This window comes from Palaemon carinicauda, chromosome 21 (genome assembly GCF_036898095.1).
Source record: "Palaemon carinicauda isolate YSFRI2023 chromosome 21, ASM3689809v2, whole genome shotgun sequence".
Lineage (NCBI taxonomy): Eukaryota > Metazoa > Arthropoda > Malacostraca > Decapoda > Palaemonidae > Palaemon > Palaemon carinicauda.
This window is the reverse complement of record NC_090745.1, coordinates 100143987-100164496: the sequence shown is the minus strand read 5'-3', so window position 1 is coordinate 100164496 and position 20510 is coordinate 100143987. Positions and strand designations below refer to the sequence as shown.

The window sequence follows — 20510 nt, the reverse complement described above, 5'->3', positions numbered from 1 at the left end:
AAGCTGTGTGAACACCCTTAATGAGTATCCAGATGCCTCCCTAATGTTCTGTACCGATGTTTTTTCTCGCTATGGGAGAACACTCGGCAATCGCTCAAAAACAGACGATCTAGGTACCACACTTTTCTTACAGAAGTTACGGGTTCGAGTGCCTGAACCCCATAGATCTGTCTTCTCTGACGACTACTATTACTTGTTGTTCTTTAGAAGTAGCAGCAAAGCTATTCACAAAAATGAGGCAGAGGAGGAACCTGGGTTGTAAAAGCCTATAACAACACATTAACAAGGGAAATAACCACAGGTACTCTAAAGACAGCATAACCAGGTGATACATCTTTAGTGTCTTTTCCAGGATCAGGAAAACTGAAGGTCACTCCTTTTCACACATTGCACTGTGGCACCAAAAGCTTCATCCTACAATGAAGCACATCAATATTTAAGGAATCCTAACCTCCTTAGAGTTACATTATTGTTGTCAACAAAGGGCCACGCTAGTGAGAGAGTAAACAGCAAATAGAAAAGCTATCAAACAGAAACAATAATACAGATATCAGCAGGTTTACACAGAAATGTGTCATGCAGCATCGATTATAAGGGAAATTACTGCAAATCATCTTTCCTTCAAAATATTCTTTACACACTACATCTGCCAACATATTTAACAAAGGAAAGAGCAAATGATTAAAACAGGACACTGGAAGTATGTCAATACTATCCAGCAGCTGAAAACAAAGTGGGAGCTCAGTGGCCTGTCAGGTGAGCACGGCTTACCTGCCACCCTCCAGCTAACTACCGCCACCTCGTTGATTTAAAATCTGTATCCAAGTTCGCTGAAAGGATGAAGGTGCGTATTCTTGTAGAAAAAAGTATATCTTTCTACATTTAATTTCATTTTCCACTTCATGTTATCAACAATGCAGAAATTCTATGGACAAACATTTACTTTGTAATTAAATATATAAAATACACAGAAATTTGCTTGAATGTACTGTATGTATCGTATAAAAATCCTTATTGGAACCATACATTAGTTTAATATCCATTGATGAAGAGATCGCGAAGAATCTTGCTTTAAGAATATTCAACTGTAGAACACCTGAAAGAGAAAAAAATTGAAATGAAAAATTCCTTAAACAAATTTTCTGAAATGTAATGCTTTACTTTTTTGAAAATAAAATAAAAGGAAATCCCAACATGAACTGAGTTTGAGAGAATGTCATTATTAACAATTACAAGTTTGGGTTCATGCCATAAAAGCAGATACATTTCACATATATGTAATCTTTGTAATGAATTAACAACAGAAGGAGCACTAGGAAAATGTGAAGAGGTTACTGCATATGTTAGTATATCTTATCAAATAAAATGACTAGCAATGACATTATAACTGTAAGTAAGCAGAGCCAGAACCCCAAAGATTAATTTTACAACTGCTGGTACAGCATCATTACACAAGGTCTAGAGTGAAGAATATTTTGAGATAAATGTTAATGTCAAAAGATCAACACTGAACCCTTCATTGTTTAATATAGCAATGGATGAAGCTACATAAGGATCACCAAGAGCTGCTGTTCCCAAATGATCTGGCATCCATCTGGCTATGCTATTATTATTATTACTAGCTAAGCTATAACCACAGCTGAAAGAGCAGGATGCTGTAAGCCTGAGGGCTCCAACAGGGAAAAATACCCCACTGACAAAAGGAAATTAACAAAGAATAATTAGAATACTTTTCAAGATTATTTTGTACAATGTGGCGTGAACAGGCAAAACCTGTTGAGTGGAAGCTATGATTGTTGGTGAAAATGCCCAAAAAGTGATCTGACTGAATGGGCACCAAATGTGAAAAACAAAACATATAGATAGGAAAAATATAACAAATTTGGAAATAATTTGTATTTTTCCTAACATACAAACCTGGAGCTATTTATAGAGTATTACTTTCGGCAACGCTGAAAACCAGCCAAGACAATTTTAGTGAGGGATAATTACCCCATCCGCTAGTTAGCGGGAGGGGGTTGGGGTAGACTAGCTACCCCGCTCACTCACACCTGTCAGTTGAGTAACCACCTTTGCTTCCTGGCAGGACTTCTAGGGGGACAGGGTGGCGGCCCAATTTGTATAAATAGCTCCAGGTTTGTATGCTAGGAAAAATACAAATTATTTCCAAATTTGTTATGTTCCAACACAGATACAAACCTTCGCTATTTATAGGGCGACTTACTCTTAGAAGGGAGGAAGTTCTACCAACTAGCTTTGGTCATGACCCAGGGTTCCTTCTAATTGATCTTTGATCTAATTAGTAGGAACCCAACCCTCGCTAAAATCAAAGTAGTTACAAGGTAACTCATTGATAGCGGCCTGCAGAAGCTTGTGTGAGAGAGACTCATGGCTTGTCTTTACGTAGGAACTCGAGGATAAGCATGAGTTCTAAGACATATCCAATACCCTCCCTCATGAGGTATTGGTGACGTAAAAAAGTATTTACTCATACTCAGGATGCAAAAGGGAAATGAATCTTACCTGCAGAGGGGTGAGGTCAGCTATGCTTTGGTCTTGCAGAGCTGTTTCCCCAGGGGGGTAGAAGGAGAAAGAAAGAAGGGAGCCAGACATTCTTTTCATTCACCCCAGACTAACCCAGGTTACCTCAGCCCTCAACCCTCTGCTACTTGTCCATCAAGGAGCCTGAGGCATTAGATCACTTGTTGTGCAGTCACCACAGGACCAATGGAGAAGGTTTCCATGCTCCTGTGGGTTACGTCTTTCAGGTAGTGGGATGTGAAGGTCGTCTGACGCTTCCACACGCCCGCTTGCAATACCTGTACCACACAAAAATTCTTCTTGAACGCCAGAGACGTTGCAATGCCTCTGAAGTCATGAGCTCTGGGTCGGTTGGACAGAGGAGGATCTGGGTATAGAGCGTATTCAATTACTTTCCTTATCCAGGAGGATATAGTATTCCTCGTGACCCTCCTCTTGACCTTCCCCGTGCTGACAAAAAGTGTTCGTACACGGGGGCGAGCTTTTGCTGTTCTTCTTAAATAACACCTCAGACTCCTTACTGGACATAGTAACAGTTGGTCTGGATCTTCGCTTACAGAACGAAGACTCTCAATCCAAAATGGGCCGAACCTGGAGTCCGGCACACCCAGATTTTGAGTCTTAGCTACACACTCAGGGACGTAGTTGAAGATTACTTCCCCCCATCTCCTAGAGTGGGAGACATCAGCAGATAGACCATGATGTTCGCTGACTCTCTTGGCCGAAGCCAGAGCGAGCAGGATCACAGGCTTCCACGTGAGGTGGCGATCGGAGGCCTGGCGTAGTGGTTCATAGGGGAAGCCCTTCAGAGACCTGAGGACCCGAACCACGTTCCAAGGGGGAGGTCTTAGCTCTGCCTGGGGACAAGTAAGCTCGTAACTGCGTATGAGCATAGAAAGTTCCGAGGAGGAAATATAGACTCCTTTCAGTCTAAAGGCGAGACTCAAGGCTGAGCGGTAGCCTTTGACTACCGAGACCGAGAGAAGCATTTTTTCCCGAAGGTATACAAGAAACTCCGCTATAGATGGAACAGAGGCATCGAGGGGAGAGATACCCCTTCCACGACACCAACCACAGAAAACTGACCACTTTGCCTGGTAGACTGCCTCTGTGGATCTCCTCAGGTGTCCAACCATTCTTTTCGCAACCGGTTGCGAAAAGCCTCTGTGTGAGGAGGTGCCGGATAGTCTCCAGGCGTGAAGTCGAAGCGAAGCTACGGCTTTGTGGAAGATGTTGGCATGTGGTTGTTTGAGGAGGTCGTGCGATGGAGGAAGCTCCCTCGGGATCTCCATGAGGAGATGCAGAAGATCCGGGAACCATTCTACGTGATGCCATAGCGGAGCTATGATGGTCATTTGAAAGTTGTTGCTTGCTCATACCTGTTGAGGACTTTTCTCTCATCAGACAGAAAGAGGGAAATGCATAAGCGTCCAGGTTTATCCACCGTTGTTGGAAAGCATCTTGCCAAAGAGCTTGGGGATCCGGGACTGGGGAGCAGTACAACGGGAGCCTGAAATTCTGGGCTGTTGCGAACAGATCCACAGTCGGGGAACCCCACAAAGTCAGGATTTTGTTGGCTATCAGAGGATTCAAAGACCACTCGGTGCCAACAATCTGAGTCGCTCTGCTCAGCTTGTCTGCTAGCACATTCTGCTTGCCCGGAATGAAGCGAGCTGATCGAGTCGCAGAGTTGCCCTCTGCCCATCTACTGCAAGATGGCACAGCTGCTGCGAAAATGGTACCGCCCTGTTTGCTTAGATAAGCTCCTAACGTGGTGTTGTCGCTCATCAACACCATGGAGTGCCCCGCCAGGACCTGGTGGAACTTTCTGAGGGCCAGAAAGGCTGCCCTCATCTCCAAGAGATTTATGGGTTAGTACCTTTCTGATTCGGACCATTGGCCAGAGATGTAATGGTGCAGCACGTGATGCATCCGAAAAAAAGCACCAATTCCGGGGGAGAGACGAGAGGATCGACCCCTTTACAGAGGTTCGACTCCGCCAGCCACCACCTGAGGTCCGACTGTTCCTCTAGCCCTATGCGGACTAGGTGATCCCGGGAATCGGAGTGTTGGTTCCTCTGGGATTTAAGTCGCCACTGGAGGGATCTCATCCTGAGGCGACTGTTGGGGACCAGTCGGGTCACGGAAGAGAGGTGACCGAGAAGGCGAAGCCAATACTGCGCCAGGAGCTCTTCCCGACTGAGGAAAACCTGTGCTATCTCCCTCAGTTTCTGGATCCTTTCATCTGATGGAAACGCTTTGTGCCTTAGGGTGTTTAATTGCATGTCAATGTATACCAGTTCTTGAGAGGGGAACAGTTGAGATCCCCAGATCCTGGCAAAACCTTAGAAGCTCGTCTCGGTGGCGGAGAAGGGCCGTCTCCGAGTCTGCCAGAATCAGCCAGTCGTCCAAGTATCTTAGGAGAAGGATGCCGACTCTGTGAGCCCAAGATGATACTAGGGCGAATACTCTCGTGAATACCTGGGGTGCTGTGGAAAGACCGAAACAGTACCCTGAACTGGTAATGCTTACGACTGAACATGAATCTAGGATACTTCCTGGAAGATGGGTGAATTGGGATCCGGAAGTATGCGTCCTTCAGATCTAGAGTGCACATAAAGTCCTGGGGTCTTATCGCTTGTCTGACTGTGTCGGCCGTCTCCATCCTGAAAGGTGTCTGTTCGACAGACCTGTTCAGGGCCGAGAGGTCGATGACTGGTCTCCAGCCTCCAGACACCTTTTTCAAAAGAAAGTCGACTGAAGAAGCCTGGGGACCCGTCGAGGACCTCCTGTGCGGATTCCTTCGCACAGGAGTTCGATGGAATCGGCACTCGAGTCAGTGGAGGGAGAGAGAGTGTGAACGGGATAAGATACCCTGAACGAATCATTTCGACCGTACAGGGTTCGGCCCCGTGGTGAAGCCACCTCTGCCACCGGCTTTGCAGGCATTCCGCCACAGGTGGGCAAATGGGAGGATTGCCTGTCTTATTGGAACTGGCCTCGGCCAGATCCCTTCTTACCCTTTCCTCCACAAAAGGACTTTTTGCTGTGAAAGGCCTGCTTTGCACCCTTTTTACCCTGCTGTTTTGGGTCTCTAGCCTTTTTCAGCTGCGGGTTTTGCTGTGCTTTCCGTTGTGGCTGAGAGGGGTAAGGTCTAGCCGTTAAGACCTTTTGGATGAGGGAGTCCTGACTGGACTTCCTCCACCTCTCTGCCACCCACTCAATCCTCGAGATGAAACAAAGAATTGCCCTCGAAAGGAGCATTTCTCTGTCTCGCTACTTCGGCCTGAGGGAGATGTCTATGGAACTTGCCTATGACGGCATCTTTCCTCTTTAGGATAGTGTTGGCCCAAAGGTTCACTACCTGATGGGAGAGGAACTCGATGGCCCGAGTGCCAGACAATAGGAAAGTCTCCAGAGACTTCCTGGAGGACTCCCAAGACAGGTCCTTAGACTGCATCATTTGTCTTAAGGATCCTAACCAGAAATCCAGCCACGAAGTACCCTGCATGGCGTACTTCGCCGCCTTCTCCTGGTTTAGGATTTCAGAGGCCGAAAAGGAGACTGGAAGTCCCGTAATTTCTTGAAGGGGGTGGCCTTCGAGAGTGCCTCTATAGAGTGGTCGAGAGGCAACGTTGTTAGAGATTCCCCGAGGATCTCGTAGTACCTCCTCTGAAACACATACGGAGGAGGTAGGAGCTTGGAGGGCGAGTTGGAGCGGAGAGATGAGGTGGACCCAGTTGCCTGGGACACTGCCTTCTGTTTGGCACTCTTCAACCCCTTTGACCAGGGCAAAGCTGCACTGGTCCTATTAGGCTTCCGAGTGCCGTAGAACTCGTTGAGGACCGTTTCTTTTCCATCTAGAGGGGCTGCCAATGGATCTGGAATTCCACTGATGGAACGGATGCAGGCTAGGACCTGCCAGAAGGCGTGTTCTGACTCCTTCCTCTCATCCTCCGTAAGCTTAGGGCTAGCGGCTGCTGGCAGAGCATCGTCCTCGAGATCGCTCTGCCCTTCCACGTCCGAGCTCTCGTCCATAGGAGATCGGAGTGGGTCGAAGTCGTCAACTTGATAGACTGGGGATAGGGAGACTGCCGAGGTTGTGCTCGCTTCCAGCTGCCTGGGAGGCAGTGAGGAAGGAAGCCTGGCCCAGGATCTGGGGATGGTGAACAAATCCTTCGGTTCTCTCCCACGAGGCCGGAGGTCCTCTGTCCCCAAGGGCCTAGAGGACTCCGTCGGCTTACAGGTGGAATGTAAGTCCGTTGCCGTATGGGGTGAGTCCCGTCCGGTCGCAGGTCGTGCCTCCTTAGACACTATCTCGACCGATAAAGGACGGAAGGAGTGTCCATAGGAAGTACAGTAACCCTATCCTCCTTGGGAGGCAAAGGACGAATCCTTTTCCTTTTCCCCTTTGGCCTGGCCTGTGGTGTCTTGAACTGCAGGGGGCTACCCTGAGGTTCATGCCTAATCTCCTCCAGAGGTCTTTTGCCAGGGGATGACCGTCTCCCCTTGCCACAAGGACCCTCATGTGCGGGATCTCCCGAACTCCTCCTAGGATCGGAGGGAGGAGAGGACCCTGGGAAGAGAGGCGGCAATAAGGGGATCCTAGGTGGGTCACCTAAGGACAGGGAGCGGGGAAAGACTCCTTTTATGGCTTGGCGCATTACATTAAATAAGTTGCTAAGCCACAGGGGGTCACGGGCTCCTGAGGAACTAAGGGGGAGGTCCTTAGGATGAACTATTCCCTGGGTTTAGGAACTTGGGAAGGTTTCCTAACCCTCTTGTCTGATGGAGGCTTCTCTACAGGCAAGATCGCCACAGGCCTACCATTAGGGATAGGGTCTGGGCTCGGTCGCGCAGGCGACTGTTCTCTCTCGAGGCCTAAGGGGCTTGAGAAACTGACTGTGAGCGCCAAGATGGTCCCGCGCTCGAGCCGAACTGTTGGTAGGCGGAAGGGTGCTCGTGCGCGCGCCCTTTCCAAATCCGCGCACCTTTTTCGCGCTCGTGGCGTGCATGAGGTTGTTCGCGCACCTGGCGCGCAGTGTGTTGTTCACGCGCATGGCAAGCAACAGGATGTTCACGCATATGGCGCGCCATGTTCGCCATTTTGTTTGCGCACGCCAAGACGGTCGTGCGCGGCAAGTCAGTCGTGCACACAGATTTGGTCGTGCGCGCCGATTTGGCCATGCACGCCAACTTGGTCGTGCGCGCAAGAGCTCTCAGGTTGGTGAGAGAACTCACTGCTACGCTCACCCGAAGGTTCACGATAGCTTGTATTGTGTGAGCGCGAACGATCAACACAACGAGCGTTCGAAAACTCTGTCATAAAAAGAATGACTCGGGTCACGAGAACCCGAAAGTTCAGCGTGAACTGTGTTGTGCGAACCCGAAGGATCAACGCAACGAAAAATCGAAGTTTCTCTGTCACGATACACCGAAGTGTTAGCACGACTAAAGTTACGAGAGCCCAAGGGTTCAGCGTAACTCAGGTTACGAGACCCCGAAGGGTCAACGTAACGAGGAACCGAGGTTCCTCTGTCATGAGATCCCGAAGGATCAACGTGACCGATGGTACGAGAACTCGCTTACGCGCAAACCTCTCCCACTGGGAGGCAGGCCACTCCCTACACTTGGAACAGATGTTGTCCCGCAAACACAGAGTTCCCCGGCAAGCCGGACATAAAGGGTGTGGGTCCGTCTCCACGGACGACATGAAGGTGTCGCAGCGGTGGCCTTCAATCCCTGGACATATCCGCATAGCGGGACAATAACCAAACACATACCGACACACACAAAAGAAAAAGGAAAAGTAATAAAGTCAAGGCAGTTTGTTTAACGGGAGGAGAGATGGCACGTCCGCACTCTACCAAGCCAAAAGCAGAAGTGGTTACTCAACCGACAGGTGTGAGTGAGCGAGGTAGTCAGTCTACCCCAACCCCCTCCTGCTAACTAGCGGATGGGGTAATAATTCCTCACTAAAATTGTCTTGGCTGGTTTTCAGCGTTATCGAAAGTCATACCCTATAAATAGCGAAGGTTTGTATGTGTCGGAACAAACAAATTTTACATTACTGTATATCTTTAATTCGTATGTTAAATTTTTATACTTTGGTCCCTGAATATTGTCCCAATACTCCCTTCTTTGCAGCACGCCCTACTCCCTGTAAGGCTTGGAGATGGTGTCTAGGATTACAATCACACAGTTTAACATTTCCTGATTTGTGCGTATCTTCAACCTGTGAGGCATGTGGAATACTGGACTGACACAAGAAAATCCAAACCGTGAAAAAAAAGGTGTTTGTTAATTCCAAGTACACTAGACAGAGTACAGTAAGTGAAACTTGTGGGGAAATTTATTACACAATGATGCTTATCACTAAGACATTTTCCCATCATAGTGTATTTTTTAATGCAACTCTTAGATTCTCTAAAACTTCTTATTGGATATATAGCACTACTCCAGTTCCTGTGATTGTGTTGGGTTTTGAGTGCATAATAATTCATTAAATAGCAAAGGTACACTTCCTTCAGAACCATCCATCTTTACATAAAAAATTGTATGGCACTGACAGCTATTGAAAAAAATAGCACTAATAGGAAAGGGTAATTGTAATAATTTTAGTAAACGTCTTTCAGGCATTAACAGTTTTTAGGTTAACAAATGCTCATTGTTCTTTTGCCCGCAGCCCCGTTAAAAGCTGCATTCAGAATCATCCGCGTTGTTTATTCTTTTATAGGATAAATGGTTGTAACTTTAATACTGTCCAGTGGCTTCCATTTGCATATAGATAATCATCTTTAAATTATTTCTAATTGTGAGTACAGTGTGTTATATTGTTGTGTGTCCAATGTGTGGGCATTTTTTTGGGGGGGTTCCTATCTTTTTTTACCCTAGTTAGTGTAGGACTGAAGTGAAGAGAGATACTATCTTTTTTCTTGCCATAGAAATTTTCTTATTGAAGTCGTTCATTTTTTTTTCGTAAACATTTTTCTTTTTGTTAATCTATTTTTTCATTACACCACATCCATGAGGGTGTTTATGTTCCAGCCTTTCATTAGGCAGTATCATTAATTTTCCTCTCCTAATGTTCAACTACCTTTAAATAAAAAAGTATCCTACCTTGAAAGCATGCTGCTGCCATTTATATAGAACTCCGTGCATGCTAGTATAAGTGAGACGGTATAACTCTAGAATAACATTAGGCAACTACAGTTCTAGCTGGGTCCCCTTGCCCAGTATAAAATCAAGGGGTGGTGCCTAGTGCCACGTTTATTTTTGAATGCTTACTTTTTACACAGATCTCTGTACTCCCCAAGAGAGATTAGTTCACCAAACCTTTAACTGGGCTCCACAAGGCACTAGAAGAGTTGGAAAACCCACGCCTACATGGCTGAGGACATGAAGCATGAAGTAGATGATGAATGGAGAAGTATTGATTTAAAAGTTCAAGATAGAGACTGGCGAAATATAACCGAGGCCCTTTGCATCAATAGGCGTAGGGAGAGATGATGAATTAGTATAAAATATTTAAAGATCAGTTACAATAAACTAGATCTGTCATATATAAACTATGAAGAGACTCATGTCAGACTATTCAGCATAAAAACATTTGTTGCAAAATTGAACTTCTGAAGTTCCACTAATTCAATTCGCCTGATTAGCAAAATCATTCGTTCCAAAATGTGGTCAAAGCACTATTAAATCTTCTAAAATATTGTGCAGTGTTAAGCCTTGTGATGAAGAAGGCTTGACTGTTAGAATTAACCATATACTTAGTACTACAGTACGTAGTACATGACGGTACAGTCTGGGAAGAACTAAATACAAAGGATAGTCAGACTTTTGAAAAATCTTTTGCAACATGCATAAAGAACTAACTGAACAATGGTGCAAAGAGGTTAATATCAAGATCAGAGATTATGAATTTAATAAACCTTAACAGTTTGTCCAACAAATTACTAAATGTGTCAATAGCTGAAGACTAGAAAGGAGAAAAATGCTCACAACATGGTAAAATGAAAGAATTAAAACAATGACCAGAAAAAAATCTTAAAAAATAAAGACTTTATATGCCAATATTAGATGCTATTGAAGAAATTAGATGGCTGAGCTTCTGAAATACAAATTTGCATTAAATAAAGAAAACACCTATAACTTTAAATGAATTGTGTATTAATGGTTAAGAGCGATATTGACATAGCATAGATCTGGGTGTTGAGGAGCCACTGTCCTTGACTTACAATTCATAATATGAGTTTTGTTAAAGAGTTCAACTTGATCGATGAACTCCATAATTTGCACTATGAGCTAAGTTTAGCTTTATCTCTATTAAGAGATTCAGCAACCAAAGTTCCACATTTAGGAGATGAAATTGATGCAGAGTGTGTAGCATTATCGGTATATACAGCGATCTTGTTTTCCCGACCAAACCACATTTCAAGCATGTATAATATGAAAAGTACTACGCCAAGTACACTACCAAGAGGAACAACATATTAATTCCAATAGTAACCAACACGGTGACCATCAAAAACTACCGTCATATATTACAGTACTTGAATATTATTCAACATTGACGCAAGTCCTTTAAAACAAGGGCTTCACAATTAACTGTCAAAAGCAGAACCAAAATCAAGGTCAATCATTCAAACTTAATCACTATCATGGGCAGCGAAAGTTGTAAAAGGGCTAGGGAATAGTTGATTCTGAAATGTTAAATTTTAAGAAACTTTTACTTAGTAATGGCAAAAGCTGAGTTAAGGGAGACAAAGCTTTGGACAGCAAGACTCAGTAATTTGAGGAGGAAAGTTACCGACTACTCGTTAAATTGTAAAGCAAAGCGATTATGGTAGCAAACCATTGCTTAAACTGTAAAGTAAAACTATAATGGTGATACTTAATTTCTTAGCAAAAACTGTATAGGAATCTTTAATTCTTCAAACTGGTTACCTTGTATTTTAAGCATTCTAACCCCTATTGTGAGAAGAAACATCTTCGTTCTATAACTCCCCTCTTTCCCGTATATAAAACAATATTGGGAGGATACCAATTAGAAACTGGAGTTTTAATATACAGGAAGGCATCACTCTCCCCCCAAAAAAGAGAAAAGTACAGTAAAGCAGTGTATTACACCATGCAATAATGGTTGATATTCATAAATCACACCAAGAGGAGTTTGTGAAAATAGCTACTGTGGCTTTATGGGTAACAAGGTTATAGGATTAGGGAAACCTGGGATATATCGTATTCTAGCCACACCCACCTACCATAAACTAAGGGAGCAAGTCCTCTCTATTTTGCAAAGGACTTTACTCCCTACGAAATGACTTACACCATTGCATTACAGTAACTCACAATCCTTAAAACATTTTCTAGTTCCCACATACTGTACCTTAATTATCTTATATTCTGATTCTATTCTGCTAAGAAATATTTAGCTACATTGATATACTGTACCTGTAATGAAGTAAATTTTATAATTTATAAATTACATAACCATGCTTATTCAGTTACCCTTACACTCAAGGCAGTTACCGAGTAACTAAAGAGGATGTCATAAAAAATGGCTATGTATGAAAACATTTAAGATTCAAAATATTTATGTAATAATTGTTTGGAAAAAGCTCCCACAAGTAATGGCAAATAGCACAAATCTAATTAGTAACCATCACCTTTTCTGCCACCATAAATGAACTTGGAGGACTGCAATGCTGTTCATATTTTTGTTGATTTATACCCAGTATACACTAGGCCCTTTTTCTCTCGGTGAAACACGGCAAAAGAGCCAGTACTCATTATATGACGGAAGTTCCTATTTGACATCAAGTTATTAAGTATCATGTTATTACCAGCAATTTTTCCCAATGTGCCATAACTAGTAGACATTAATCCCTCCCGTTTTTAAGTAACCCAACCTACGATGTCAAGTACATAATCACTGGGGTAGACTTGGGACAACATTCTTATTCATAGAAAACTGACAACTACATTAATATCAGTACAATTCATGCGAAGCTATGGAGACAACTGAAACCTGTAGCCTACCATTGTAGTAGGTAACGATGTATTTAGCAAAAGAGAAACTTGGCAATGCTGCCTGTAAAACAAAGTCGCTGAGCTTGTGAAAACATGATCTAAAGTAGCCTACTTTTACTATATTAATTTTACAAAGTGCTGTATAGAAAATATTGATATTTGCCTAAAAGCACTTCGTAAAATGAATAAAAATGCTTGGCAAATTTGTTTTACAGGCAGCATTACCAACAGTTTCTCTTTTGCTACAATGTACAGTTGTCAGTCACCTTAAGTTTGCTGTTAAGTGTACCAGAATTAATGAAGGCAACTGTACCATAAAGTTACACCAATAATATGTTATTTTCATTAGTAAAATAAATTTTTGAATATACTTACCCGATAATCATGTAGCTGTCAACTCCGTTGCCCGACAGAATTCTACGGAAGGGATACGCCAGCGATCACTATACTAGAAGGGGGTGTACTCACCAGCGCCACCTGTGGCCAGGTACTGCAGTACTTCTTGTTGACAGCACCTCAATTTTTCCTCGGTCCACTGGTTCTCTATGGGGAGGAAGGGTGGGTCAATTAAATCATGATTATCGGGTAAGTATATTCAAAAATTTATTTTACTAATGAAAATAACATTTTTCAATATTAAACTTACCCGATAATCATGTAGCTGATTCACACCCAGGGAGGTGGGTGAAAACCAGTGTACATGACTATAAGATAGCTAAGTATCCCGTATTTCATATCAGTTATTCAAAATAACAATGAAATTATAAGTACCTGGTAAGGAAGTCGACTTGAACCATTACTCTGCCTTTAATAAGTTCGTCTTCCTTACTGAGCGCAGCGTTCCTCTTAGGAGGCTGAACAACCCTAAGGTGCTGAAGTATACAGGGCTGCAACCCATACTAAAGGACCTCTACACAACCTCTAACCTAGGCGCTTCTCAAGAACGAATTGACCACCCGCCAAATCAAAAAGGATGCGGAAGGCTTCTTAGCCTACCGTAACAACCCAAAAAACAACAATAAAAGCATTCAAGAGAAAGGTTAAAAAAGGTTATGGGATTAAGGGAATGTAGTGGCTGAGCCCTCACCTACTACTGCACTCGCTGCTACGAATGGTCCCAGGGTGTAGCAGTTCTCGTAAAGAGACTGGACATCTTTAAGATAAAATGATGCAAACACTGACTTGCTCCTCCAATAAGTTGCATCCATAATGCTCTGCAGAGAACGGTTCTGTTTAAAGGCCATCGAAGTGGCTACAGCTCTCACTTCGTGGGTCCTTACCTTCAGCAAAGCAAGGTCTTCATCCTTCATGTGAGAATGGGCTTCTCTAATCAGAAGCCTTATATAATACGAAACTGCGTTTTTGGACATAGGCATCGAAGGTTTCTTGATTGCACACCATAAGGCTTCTGACTGTCCTCGTATAGGTTTTGACCTATTAAGATAGTATTTCAGAGCTCTGACAGGGCAAAGAACTCTTTCTAGCTCGTTACCCACCATGTTGGAAAGGCTAGGAATTTCGAACGATCTAGGCCAAGGACGTGAAGGAAGTTCATTCTTAGCTAAAAATCCGAGCTGTAAAGAACATGTTGCTGATTCGGATGTGAACCCAATGTTCTTGCTGAAGGCGTGAACCTCACTAACTCTTTTAGCTGTTGCAAGGCAGACGAGGAAAAGAGTTTTGAGAGTAAGGTCTTTGAAGGAAGCTGACTGGAGAGGTTCGAACCTAGGAGACATAAGGAACCTTAAGACTACGTCTAGATTCCAGCCTGGAGTGGATAAACGACGTTCTTTAGAAGTCTCGAAAGATTTAAGGATGTCTTGAAGGTCCTTGTTGAAGGAAAGGTCCAAACCTCTGTGGCGGAGAACTGAAGCCAACATACTTCTGTACCCTTTAATCGTAGGAGCCGAAAGGGATCTCATATTCCTTAGATGTAATAGGAAGTCAGCTACTTGGGTTACAGAGGTATTGGTAGAGGAAACTGCATTGGCTCTGCACCAGCTTCGGAAGACTTCCCACTTGGATTGGTAGACTCTACGAGTGGATACCCTCCTTGCTCTGGCAATCGCTCTGGCTGCCTCCTTCGAAAAGCCTCTAGCTCTAGCGAATCTTTCGACAGTCTGAAGGCAGTCAGACGAAGAGCGTGGAGGTTTGGGTGTACCTTGTTTACGTGAGGTTGACGTAGAAGGTCCACTCTTAGAGGGAGAGTCCTGGGAACGTCGACCAGCCATTGTAGTACCTCTGTGAACCATTCTCTTGCAGGCCAAAGGGGAGCAACAAGCGTCAGCCGTGTCCCTTCGTGCGAGACGAACTTCTGAATGACTCTGTTGATGATCTTGAACGGCGGGAATGCATATAGGTCGAGATGGGACCAATTCAGCAGAAAAGCATCCACGTGAACTGCTGCTGGGTCTGGAACTGGGGAACAGTACAAAGGAAGCCTCTTGGTCATGGAGGTGGCGAACAGATCTATCGTAGGCTGACCCCACAAGGTCCAAAGTCTGTTGCACACGCTCTTGTGAAGGGTCCATTCCGTGGGGATGACTTGATCTTTCCTGCTGAGGCGATCTGCTGAGACGTTCATGTTGCCCTGAATGAACCTCGTTACCAGAGTGAGATTTAGACTTCTTGACCAAATGAGGAGGTCCCTTGCTATCTCGTACAGCTTCCTCGAATGGGTCCCTCCCTGCTTGGAGATGTAAGCCAAGGCTGTGGTGTTGTCGGAGTTCACCTCCACCACCTTGTCTAACAGGAGGGACTTGAAGTTCATTAAGGCCAGATGAACTGCCAGCAGCTCCTTGCAGTTTATGTGGAGCGTTTCCTGTTCCTTGTTCCATGTTCCCGAGCATTCCTGTCCGTTCAAGGTCGCGCCCCAGCCCGAGTCTGATGCATTCGAAAAGAGATGAAGATTGGGGGTCTGAATCGCTAACGATAGACCCTCCTTGAGAAGGATGTTGGTCTTCCACCACAAGAGAGTAGTCTTCATCTCTTTGGTGACAGGAATAGAGACTGCTTCGAGCGTCAAATCCTTGTCCCAGTGAGCTGCTAGATGGAATTGGAGAGGGCGGAGGTGGAGTCTCCCTAACTCGACGAACAGGGCTAACGATGACAGGGTCCCTGTTAGACTCATCCACTGTCTCACCGAGCAACTGTTCCTCTTCAGCATGCTCAGGATGCATTCTAGGGCTTGGCTTATCCTTGGGGCCGATGGAAAAGCCCGAAAAGCCTGACTCCGAATCTCCATTCCCAGGTAAACGATGGATTGAGAGGGAATGAGCTGGGACTTTTCTAAGTTGACCAATAGACCCAGTTCCTTGATCAAGTCCAAAGTCCAGTTGAGACTCTCCAGACAGCGACGACTTGTGGGGGCTCTTAACAGCCAGTCGTCTAAATAAAGGGAGGCTCTGATGTCCGATAAGTGGAGGAATTTTGCAATATTCCTCATCAGATGTGTAAACACCATAGGAGCTGTGCTTAGGCCAAAACACAGGGCTTGGAATTGGTACACAACCTTTCCAAAAACGAATCTCAGGAAAGGTTGGGAGTCTGGATGAATAGGAACGTGAAAGTAAGCGTCTTTCAGATCCAACGAGACCATCCAGTCTTCCTGCCTGACCGCTGCTAGGACCGACTTCGTCGTCTCCATAGTGAACGTCTGCTTGGTGACATAAGCATTGAGCGCGCTGACGTCCAGCACCGGTCTCCAACCTCCTGTCTTCTTGGCCACCAGAAAGAGACGGTTGTAGAAGCCCGGGGATTGATGGTCCCGGACTATCACCACTGCCTTCTTCTGTAACAGGAGCGACACCTCCTGGTGTAACGCTAGCCTCTTGTCCTTTTCCTTGTAGTTGGGAGAGAGGTTGATGGGAGAAGTGGTCAGAGGGGGATTGCGGCAGAATGGTATCCTGTAACCCTCCCTTAGCCACTTGACAGACTGGGCGTCTGCACCTCTTCTTTCCCAAGCTTGCCAGAAGGTCTTGAGTCTGGCTCCTACTGCTGTCTGGAGAGGAGGAGAGTCAGTGTTTGCCTTTTGAAGTCTTGGGACCTTTCTTAGACCTGCCCCTGGAAGAGTCTGGACGGGTACTTCCTCGGCTGGGGGCTCTGCCACGAAAGGGCGGAATAAATCTTGTAGCAGGAGTATCGGCCACTGGGGTGCGGTAAGTTCTGGGAACTGAAGGAGCAACCTTAGCCTTACGAGCTGAAGAGGCCACAAGGTCATGAGTATCCTTCTGAATAAGGGCCGCAGACAAATCCTTGATAAGCTCTTCGGGGAACAGGAACTTAGAAAGCGGAGCAAAAAGTAACTGAGACCTTTGACAAGAGGTGATGCCAGTAGAAAGAAAAGTGCAAAGTTGTTCCCTTTTCTTGAGTACTCCTGAAACAAACATTGAGGCAAGTTCGCCGGACCCATCCCGAATTGCTTTATCCATACAGGACATTATAAGCATGGCTGAGTCCTTGTCAGCAGGGGCAGTCTTCTTGCTCAAGGCCCCCAGGCACCAGTCGAGAAAATTGAAAATCTCAAAGGCACGAAATATACCCTTTAAGAAGTGGTCTAAGTCGGAAAAGGTCCAGCAGACCTTAGAGCGCCTCATAGCCGATCTACGTGGAGAGTCGACCAAACTTGAGAAGTCAGCCTGGGCAGAGGCAGGGATTCCCAAGCCTGGTTCCTCTCCTGTGGCATACCATACGCCCGCCTTAGAAGTCAGCTTAGTAGGAGGGAACATAAAAGAAGTCTTCCCTAGTTGCTGTTTGGACTGCAACCAATCCCCTAACATTCTTAAAGCTCTCTTAGAGGATCTAGCAAAGACGAGCTTAGTATAGGCCGACTTAACAGGTTGCATGCCTAGCGAAAACTCAGATGGAGGAGAGCGAGGGGTAGCAGAAACAAAATGATCCGGGTAAACCTCTCTGAAAAGAGCCAGGACCTTGCGAAAGTCAATGGAGGGAGGAGAAGACTTGGGTTCCTCCACGTCCGAAGAGGGATCATCTAGGTGCGCAGCTTCCTCCTCAGAAACCTCATCACCTGAGTGGTGCGAAGCGAGAGGTAAAGTTACAGCGGTGTGCTGAACAGCAGAATCCTGACAAGCGGGTGCATAAACACTTGCGGTTTCATCCTCAAGTCTCTGTTGAAGAGGATGAGGGCTGGTAACAACAAAGTCAAGAGGTTGGGATGAAGGAGGTTCTGCGGCGGTTTGAGGAGCAAGTGTGGAGAGAGGCGACTGTATTAAAACCTGAGGTTCAGGCTGCAAAGACTGGTCAAGTAGAGTAGAAGAAGGTAGGTGCATGCGTTGAGGTGGCTGACTCCTAGCATGAGTTTCCTGTCTCAAGAGTTGCGCTTGCTTCAAGGGTTGAGGTGGATGCGCAGTAGCAGGTTCCTGTCTCACGAGTTGAGGTTCTTGAGGTGTGAGCTGCGAGAGTTGAGGTAGCGGCTGCGCAGAACGCAGTTCCTGTCTCACGAGTTGAGGTTCTTGAGGTGCTAGCCTCAAGAGTTGAGGTTCTTGAGGTGCTAGCCTCAAGAGTTGAGGCTCTCGCCTTGAGGAAAGTTGAGGTAGCAGCTGCGAGAGCTGAGGTGGCTGCCTCAAGGATGGTAGAGGTTGTCGTACCTCAAGAGGTTGTTGCCTCGAAGATGGTCTAACTGCAAGAAACTCTTGCCTCAAAGGAAGAGGAGGATGTAAGGCATAAGACTCCTGTTCCCATTGTTGAGGTTGCCTTAAGGAAGGTGGAGGTTGCTGCACAACGCTGGTAACTGGCAACTCCCAACGCGGTAGCTCACGCATGGAGGAAGCTTGAGGAACCTCAACTTCGTACGTCTGGCAGACTGGACTGCGGTGAGGAGGAGCGCTCGCAGGAGGAGGTGTAACCTTCTCTGCCTGAAACTCACGCATTAAGACCGCAAGCTGCGACTGCATGGACTGCAGCAAAGTCATCTTGGGATCAACAGACGATAAGGTCTGTTGAGGCAAAGCCTTAACAGAAGATGAGGTCTGTTGAGGCATCGCCTTACCTCTCTTAGGAGGTGTGCAGTCACCTGATGACTGCGGAGAGTCAGAGCTAACCCAATGACTGCATCCGGGTTGTTGAACTCGTGAGGTCTGGACTTTACGTTTAAGAGGTCTTGAGACCTGAGTCCAGCGTTTTCTCCCCGAAATTTCTTCTGCAGACGAGGAAAATAAGGGCTCAATCGTCTGCGGGTGGGAGTGACGGTCTCTGTAAGACACGCCCGTAACCACCGAGGATACTTCTGTGCGCCGATCAAGGCCTGCCGAACCCTTTTGCCCTTCGACATTGCTTCTCCCCTGGGCTTGGGAGCTTGCAAGAGGTCCCGGACTGGGAGGACGACTGGCACGCACAGAAGTACCCTCACGCACAACACTGACACTGACACTAGCACTCGGCACCGCACTGACACTAGCACTCGGCACAGCACTGGCACTACCACTTCCCACTGCACTTTTGACCTTAAGTTCCTTGACGTTCGCCAAGAGGAACTTGTGGTCACTCACTACCGATTCCACTTTGTCACCTAAAGCCTGAATGGCACGCAAAACATCGGACATATCAGGCTGAGCACAAATAGTAGGTTCGGGGGTAGCCACTACAGGGGGAGGAAAAGGTTGAGGATCATGAGGTGAGGAATAAAGCAAAGAGCGAGCAGAACTCCTCCTAACTCTCTCTCTCTCTAACTTAGTGGTATATTTAAGGAATCGAACAAACTCAAGTTCCGAAAGTCCGGCGCATTCCTCACATCGATCTTCCAACTGACAGGATCTTTCCCTACAGTCGGAACAAGCGGTGTGAGGATCAACCGAGGCCTTCGGAATACGCCTATTACAAGTCCTACATCGTCTATGGGGAGGGGCTTGAGAAAGGTCGGACATCTTGAATCAAAGAGCTAGTCAAGGGGGATTCCAAATAAAGCAAAAGATCGTTAACCATTAATCAAATCAATATAAAAGCTATCTAAGCTAATAGAAAGGTTTCCAGTATAGCGAAAGCTGAAATCTTAGAGCAATACTTCATCAAAAACCGTGAACAAGACTCCAAAATTATAAGCGTATCCATGAACGTCTTGCCGGAAGCACGACAGAGGAAAAATTGAGGTGGTGTCAACAAGAAGTACTGCAGTACCTGGCCACAGGTGGCGCTGGTGAGTACACCCCCTTCTAGTATAGTGATCGCTGGCGTATCCCTTCCGTAGAATTCTGTCGGGCAACGGAGTTGACAGCTACATGATTATCGGGTAAGTTTAATATTGAAAAAAGCCTTATTCATCCCTTCAAATAATCATGTTAGCTCATCACCTTTATCCAAGGCTTCCCATAACATTTCCCATTTTCTATGTCTATCACAGGTATTCTTGTGCTTCTGGTGATTAATCTAATAGTCAGTAGAATCATTAATTTTACCTTTAACAAGGATCCTTTTATATTCTATAGAACTTACTCAACCCAGGGATGAGTTTAGGTAAAAATAGACCTTAATTTCTAGCCAAATATATGAACCATATATATTTTCAATGGTTTTAGGGTATGGGAAACAACAGAAATGAGTGATTTTTAGCAATAGTAGTGGACAGAAATGCATAAAAACACAAGGTAACTATCTGGAAAAATTACATGGTTGACGTAAGTGCCGTGAAATTGAAGTATATACCATGGTTACCTGTAAATTATCCAGTACTGCATCCCACAGACAATCTTTGATCCAACACGGCTTACTTCGCTCAACACTTAAATCATGTCCTTGCTCCTCTGTTCTGGCAACTGGTACAGGTGTTGTGCTTGACAACCATGTGGGTAATTATTTCTGCAATATTTTCTACTTTCAAATAAGCAACAACAGCTATACCTTATAATGAATGGAGTGTGTTTTATGCAATTACTACACCAAAATAGAGGAAATTACACTAAATTTTGAAATAAATTGTACAC

The 20510-nt window shown here is 45.3% G+C and overlaps 1 long non-coding RNA gene across 1 annotated transcript in view; it reads right to left on the bottom strand.

Moving 5' to 3' along the window:
* The window catches only part of LOC137614722 (uncharacterized), a 51760-nt gene that overhangs the window by 13363 nt on the left and 17887 nt on the right, over window positions 1-20510 (bottom strand). The window contains exon 2 of the long non-coding RNA XR_011039135.1: window positions 1027-1096. This is a non-coding gene — a long non-coding RNA (uncharacterized lncRNA). The remainder of the gene's footprint in view (window positions 1-1026; window positions 1097-20510) is intronic.